Below are 7226 nucleotides of genomic sequence, written 5' to 3' on the forward strand. Positions count from 1 at the left end.
CCGTGTGCCTTGCCCCGAAACTGGCCGGTTCAGTTTCCCGCGAAAATCACACGTTTTCCACCGGAGAGCTGACGGGGAGGGGGGTCGCGCCTGGTGAGAGCGAGAGAATCCTTCCGGAGCTCACAGAGGCCGGCAGCCTCCACGCATCACGGGACCAGCATTATCTTTATTTTCACCGACATGTAGTTTTCCATAGTTAAGTAATTATTAAACCTTTTCTTTCAGTCCTGTGGTCGGTTTCGAGTTACCGTGTGGTGACGTCGACCCAGAGGCCACCCTAGCTCCTACAGGCCGTTATGGCGCGTCACCGCCTTCTTCTGTGCGCGGGCGTGTGCGGGAGCCAGTGGTGCCACCTTCAATAAATCAGTGTCCCTCCGACGTAGTTTTTTTTATGTATATTTTCTTTTCTTTCAGCAGGACATAATTTTTATTGTAAAAACTATAATATCATCCATCATGTATAATTTAAATTAGAAGGGTAAATAACATGTATTTTAATATGCACGGGGTGAACAAGTCGCGGGTTCCCGTCCACGAGGACGTCAGATGCTGCACGAGACGCGCGCGGGGAGGGGGTCGGCGCGAGCAGAGGAGGCAGTCGCGTCTGGAGAACCGCGGAGGAGAGACGTGTCGGCCGCGAGCTCTCGCCAAGACGAGTGAAACGGGTGAGCATAGAGGCCTCCGGGCTTAACGTCAGTGACGCGGGGAATAGATCAGCAACAGTCTTCGAGTCGTGTCAGGCAGTTCGAAACTATGGAGATTAGTATGTAAACTATTGCCAAGGGGTCGCCTTATTGTAAATAGTTTAGTTTTCTTTTTATTAGTGTTTCATAATTTTTTCCTTTCCTCTTGTATGTATATATATATATATATCTTTATTCGCTTGTATAGTCATGCATTGCCTAGGATAAAATAGTACCATTGTGTCATGGACGAGACCTCGCCATTTTAATGGGACATTTCAGAAACTGTGTCCGCAGGTAGTGCTTGCCTGAATTCGCTATAGGACAGGAAATCAAAGCCCTGCCGGTTTGGGACAAACGCCATCGGTTAGCGCCGCGACGCCGGCGCCTACTACTTCCCATAGGCGGCCGTGTAAGGGGAAATTCTCGTGTAGTCAGGCCTCACCTAAGAACGGTCGTAGGCGGGAACTGCGATAGCCCCGTGCCAGTGCAAATAGTGGCCAATAAAAAGAGTGAGTGCCACGAAACCCTATGTAGTTTCATTATTAGCAGGCTAGATCCTCTTAACTGCCACGCGGCCCGACACCCACCCCCAACTGAGCTAGCCCAAGAACCTACACAACCAATAAGGGGATCAGCCCGCTCGACGACAAGTGGCCCCCAACTAGGTGGCAACGCATTCTCAAACTTTCAAATTTTCAAAACTTTCAATTTTTTTTAAAAACTTTCAAACTTTCGAAATTTTGTCTCAAAGGGCGTAATTTGGCAAAGTGCGGGTTGCCAAGAACACGGACAAAGTGGGCGGAAAGGACATCACGGACATTATATGGACTGGAGTAGCGTGCGACGTAGCGCGAGTTGCGTCACGCGAACGGCGCGGGAGCTGCCTGGCGCGGCGGAGCGGCGGAAGCAGGCGGAAGGAGCGGCGCGGGAAAGAGATAAGGAGACGCATCCACGCCGGGATCAGGTTCACGCGGGAGAGAGATAAGGCGGCGCGACCCACGCCGGGCTCGAATTCGCGCGGTATCGCGCTGCGGCTTATCGCGCGCCGAGAGGCGAGTTCGCCGACCGAGCCGAGAAGGATCGGATAACCAAGTGAAGCCGGGTGACGACCGGAAAAATGGAGGGACCGGATGAGACAAAGGCGAGGGTGATGGACACGTGTGTGGGGTGTGGACTTCCGTTCAGGGGGAGACACGGACAGGACCTTTCGTGCGAATGCCCATGGGGACTAGCGGACGTGAAGAGTAGCGGGGAGAGTAATGACAGACAATCGGGGAGTCATTTACCGGGTCACCGCGACGAGGGCGTTAGAGAGCCCATAGGTCATGGTCATCCGAGTATAGTGATGCGAGTGGTCGAGGTGGCTAGCCCATTACCGGAGTTTGCGGGAGAACCGCACGAAGATCCGAGTGCGTTTGTAGCCGCGTGTGTGGACAGGCTTAGGGGAGTGCCACGAAGGGACTGGGTGACGAGAGTGTGTGGCCAGTTACGGGGCCGGGCGGCGAAATGGTGGACGGACACGGGGGACTATCTATCCGAGTGGGGAGAATTCGAGCGAGCACTAGAGAGGCGGTTCAACGGACCACTGGCACGAGCCGAGTGTCAGCGACAACTTTACAGTGTACCACAGGCCGCAGGGGAGAGCGCCGAATCATTTATCTATAGGAAGGTGCGGTTGCACCGGCGAGTGGGGCCGGAGAGAACAGTGAGCGAGGTCATGCCCGTAATATGCGAACAGTTGTTGCCGTCGCTACGCCCTTTTCTGCGACGGGCCGTGGACCTAGAGGTATCCGAGTTCGTGGAGCTGGCCCGGGAGACTGAAATGGACTTGGCAGCAAGTAGGAGGGAACTCTGGGCAAGAGAGTCACGACGGGAGCCTAGGATGACACCAGTGATGTCACAAGAGACTGTGACACCCGAGGACGCAATGACATTGGTCCGATACAGGGGCGGGGCCACACCACAAGGGCAGAGGACGACAGGGGGACCCACACGGGAGACCAGAACACGGTCAGAGGAGCGGAGTACGAATCAGCGGACGAGTGACAACCGTCCACCCAGGTGTCAGTATTGCCGCAGCCCGGAGTATCACTGGCACGCGGAGTGTCCAACCAAGGCGGAGTTGTGGAGGAAGATGGAAAGGGAAGGACGCCATCCGGGAAACGGACAATAGGGGGCAGGGACAGAGTCGGCCACTGCCTCCTAGATACGAACCCGGACAACATGACAGAAAAGACCTCACCGAGCCCGAGAACGAGTCAGCCCAACGACGCCCGCCATGACACCAGCCACAGGGACGAGAGGAACACAGGGACGTCGCCCGCCAAAAGTGACAGCCCCACTGGGCAGCTCGGAAGAGACACGAGGGACCACGGGAACCGCAGCATGGACGCCACAGCAGACGGGGGAGCCAGTAGCAGTCCAACAGCAGGGGACAGGTCACCACCAGAGGAGCAGGGGGCTCCTCCAGCACAGCTGGGACAGCTGGGCACGGACCAGGCGGCGCTGCTCCGGGTGCCAGTGCTCCTGAACGGCCGTCCCGTCCACGCGTTGGTGGACACGGCGGCGACCCACTCTTTTGTCTCCGCCCACCTGGTGCCGGACGAGGACTTGGAGCCACACGAGGACGAGGTGCAACTGGCAACGGAGGGGACAAGCGCGTCCACGTCTGGACGCGCACAGGTAACCATCGGTGTTCGTGACTTATTCAGTCGGACTAGCGCCCTGGTGATGCGTGGACTGCGGGAGGAGTTGATCCTGGGCCTGCCTTGGCTGGTCCAGGAGGACGCCGCCATTGACATCAAGGACAGTAAGTTGCACGTGGGCCGTCAGGGGCGCCGAACGCTGTACGGCGTGGGCCGGGCGGGCCCTGTTCCTCCCTCACCACAGATCCAGCTGGCAGACCTCACTCATGACGTGCCACCAAATTACACAGGGTTGTTCGAGGGCGTGTTGTCGCAGCAACCGTTAGTGTTCGCGGCCACAGACATGCTGCGGCGGACAACGGTGACGGAACATGCCATCCCTACAAAGCCACACAGTCCCATATACGTAAAGCCGCGGGAGTTTGGACTCAAAGACCGTCAGGTAGTGCAGGAACAGATAACCGAAATGCTCCAGAACGGAGTAATAGAAGCTAGTGAATCTCCGTACAATAGCCAAATCGTCATGGCTAAGAAGAAGGACGGGACCTTGAGGTTCTGTGTGAACTTCAAACCCGTGAACTCTGTCACCATACCCGCCCCACCACCACTGATAAACATTGCAGACGCGTTGGCAGGCTTGGGGGACGCCCGTATATTTACGTCACTTGATCTAAGGTCCGGGTATTGGCAAGTCCCCGTCAGGCAGGAAGACCGTCCTAAGACCGCGTTTACGGCCCCGGACGGACGCAGGTTTCAGTTCCGAGCCATGCCGTTCGGGCTGATGGACGCCCCCTCGACATTCCAGGCCATGATGGTCCGCGTCCTGGATGGGTTCGTGGGCGACTTCGTCACGGCCTATCTGGACGACGTGATCGTCTGGTCACGGACGTGGGAGGACCATGCGCATCACCTGGCATTGGTCCTCGAACGGCTGGCCAGACACGGGCTGACCTGCGCCCCGCACAAGTGCCATATCGGGGCAACGGAGATCAGATTCCTGGGGCATGTCGTCAGTGAGAAGGGGTGCCGCCCTCTCCCGGAGCACCTGGACCTGATCGCGTCCAAGGCGGCTCCACAGACGAGAAAACAGCTGCAAAGACTCATGGGGCTCCTGAACTGGCTGCGGTCCTTCATACCGGACTTCGCAGCGGTGACGGCCCCCATGACGGACTTGCTATCCCCCAAAACAAAATACAGGTGGACCGCGGAGGCCGACCGCGCCCTGGCTACTGTCAAGCGCTTGTTCAAGGACAGTCACACCCTCGCACGGCTGGTGCCGGGCGAACCCCTGTACCTACAAACGGACGCGAGTCAAGTAGGTATGGGGGCCGTGTTGTACCAGGTCGGACCCAATGGCGAGCGACGCGTGATGGAGTATTCCAGTGCCAAATTCGGGCCGGCCGCCCGGAACTACGATGTGAATGAACAGGAGTGCTTGGCAGTGGTGTGGGCTGTCAAGCGGTACCAACACCATCTGGAAGGGCGGGAGTTTACTCTTAGGACGGACAATCAGTGTTTAAAATGGTTGAACTCGATGCAAGGGAGGAAGAGTAAATTTACCCGGTGGGCTGTGACCCTCCAAAACTTTGCATTCACAGTGGAACACGTGCCAGGGAGGACTAACCAACTTGCCGATGAATTGTCACGACATCCTAACCCAGAGGACATCTTTGAGGACGAGGGCACGTGGGACGATCTGCTTCCTCCGTCAGGGCGCGCACCCGTCACGGGAGACCAGATGGGGCCCGCGGCATTGTACGCGGTAACACAGGAGGAACCAGTCACTGAACCCGAGGCAGTGGACACTCTCTCCCAGCTGATTAGCGCCGTGCAGCGGGTTCAGCGGGGGGACGACGTCTCGAAGGCCGCCGTGGAGGCGTGCGGGAACCAGGTGGTACCGGATCAGCGCTGCGTGGACGGGGTCCTGCAGACGCGGGTGCCGGGAGGTGGGGATGCTTGGCGAACTCACGCCCCGAAGGGGGCCCGCGCGGCCATACTGGGTTATTTCCATGACCACCAGCTAGCAGGCCACCCCGGGGCCGAACAAACCGCGGAGGCAATCAGGGTCTCCTTCCACTGGCCCGGCATGGGACACGATGTCCGGGAATACGTCCGACGCTGCCACACTTGCCAGCAGCGCAAGGCCCGGAGGACAGACGGCGAGGAGCAACAGCGACCTCGCCGCCCGCAACACCCATTCCACACACTAGCTCTAGATATCATGGGGCCCTATCCCCGCAGCAGCAAAGGCAAGCGCTTCCTTGTAGTACTAACAGACCTGTTTACCAGATGGGTCGAGGCCTATCCGGTCTCCAACGTCCGGTCGGGAACGTTGATAGCGCTGATCGACGGAGAGGTAGCCCCTCGCTTCGGGTACCCAGCGGTGCTCCTATCGGACAACGGATGTCAGTTCACGGGAGCCCGCTGGAAACAGGCCTGCAGAAGGTGGGGGGTGAGCCACCACACGACGCCGACGTATCACCCGAGGGCCAACCCAACCGAGAGACGGAACCAAGAGATAAAGGCTCAGCTCCGTCTCCGGTTGGGAGAGGACCATTCAAAATGGGATACCCATTTGCCGAACCTCTTATACTGTCTGAGGCGTCGTACGAGTGCCGCCACGGGTTACTCGCCGGCAGAGCTGGTCATGGGGCGGAACCTGGCGCTGCCAGGAGAATGCCGGGTAGAGGCGGCAGCCACAGAAGCCGGATGGGGCGAATGTCTCAATACCGAGCTGACCAGAATGCAGGAGAGGGCTAGGCGGAGACAGGAGGCCTATCTACAGCAGACGACACCACAGTCCACTAGACCCCCCCCTACTCTGAACCCCGGGGACCAAGTGTACGTCCGACAGCATCCTCTGTCGTCAAGGGCAAAGAACTTTTGTGCAGGTCTAGCCCCGAAATGGGCGGGCCCCAGGACCGTTCTGCGACAGGCGGGGGCCACATCGTACTTAATACGTACACCAAGCGGGAGGCCCGCAAAAATTCACAGAGACCAACTGCGCCTAGCCGCGGGGGAGAGACAAGCTCCAAGGGACACGGACAGGGGAGAGGGGTCTGCCTCTACACCAGTCACCGACGCAAACCAAGCCAGCCGTGACATGGACGGAAGGTGGGACGAGGACATGGCGGGACAGAAAGAACAAGGAGACGTGACAGAGACGCGACCGGCAGCCGACACAGGGGCAGCCATGAAAGGAACGGAGACAGGAGGGGCAGAAGAGAGCGTAATGGAACCAGCCAGGACATTTGGGGAACCAGACGAAACGACCGCCGACACAAACGTGATCCAGTTCATCACGGAACCGGACACGGACGGGGAGGACGAGGAGGGGAAAGACCCAGACACCCCTCTCTGGCCCCTCAATACGAGTCTGGCGGACTCGTCGTTCATTATGACCGTCACCGAACCAGACTCAGATACAGAACGGGGGGACACAGAGGGGATGGAGGAAGAACTGATGAGGGTCCTGACAGGTGAACCAGGATCTTCGGGGTGGTCTGCCATCCCAACCACGAGGATGGGGGGAAAGGGCAGGACATTAGACCCCAACTGTTCGCTCAGCCCCTCAATTTCCAGAAGCGAATCTGGGGAAAACTCCCGACCTAGGAGGATACGGCGGGTACCCACCTACTTACGGGAATTTCAGTGCAATAACCTACCAAAGGCAAGCCACCACACTAACACAGGATCCCGACTCAGTGTCATGAGTTTACTGCCACCCTTCGCGAGACACCCGCACACGATACACACCAGAGGCCAAGACACTTCCTACCCTCTCGTTTCTACGATCAACGAGTGCAACGGCAGATGCGATTAAGAGACGTTGACGCGCATAATGGCCTTGTGGGAGGGGGGGGCATTTGACGTCGACCCAGAGGCCACCCTAGCT

Source organism: Bacillus rossius, chromosome 1 (assembly GCF_032445375.1).
Source record: "Bacillus rossius redtenbacheri isolate Brsri chromosome 1, Brsri_v3, whole genome shotgun sequence".
NCBI lineage: Eukaryota > Metazoa > Arthropoda > Insecta > Phasmatodea > Bacillidae > Bacillus > Bacillus rossius.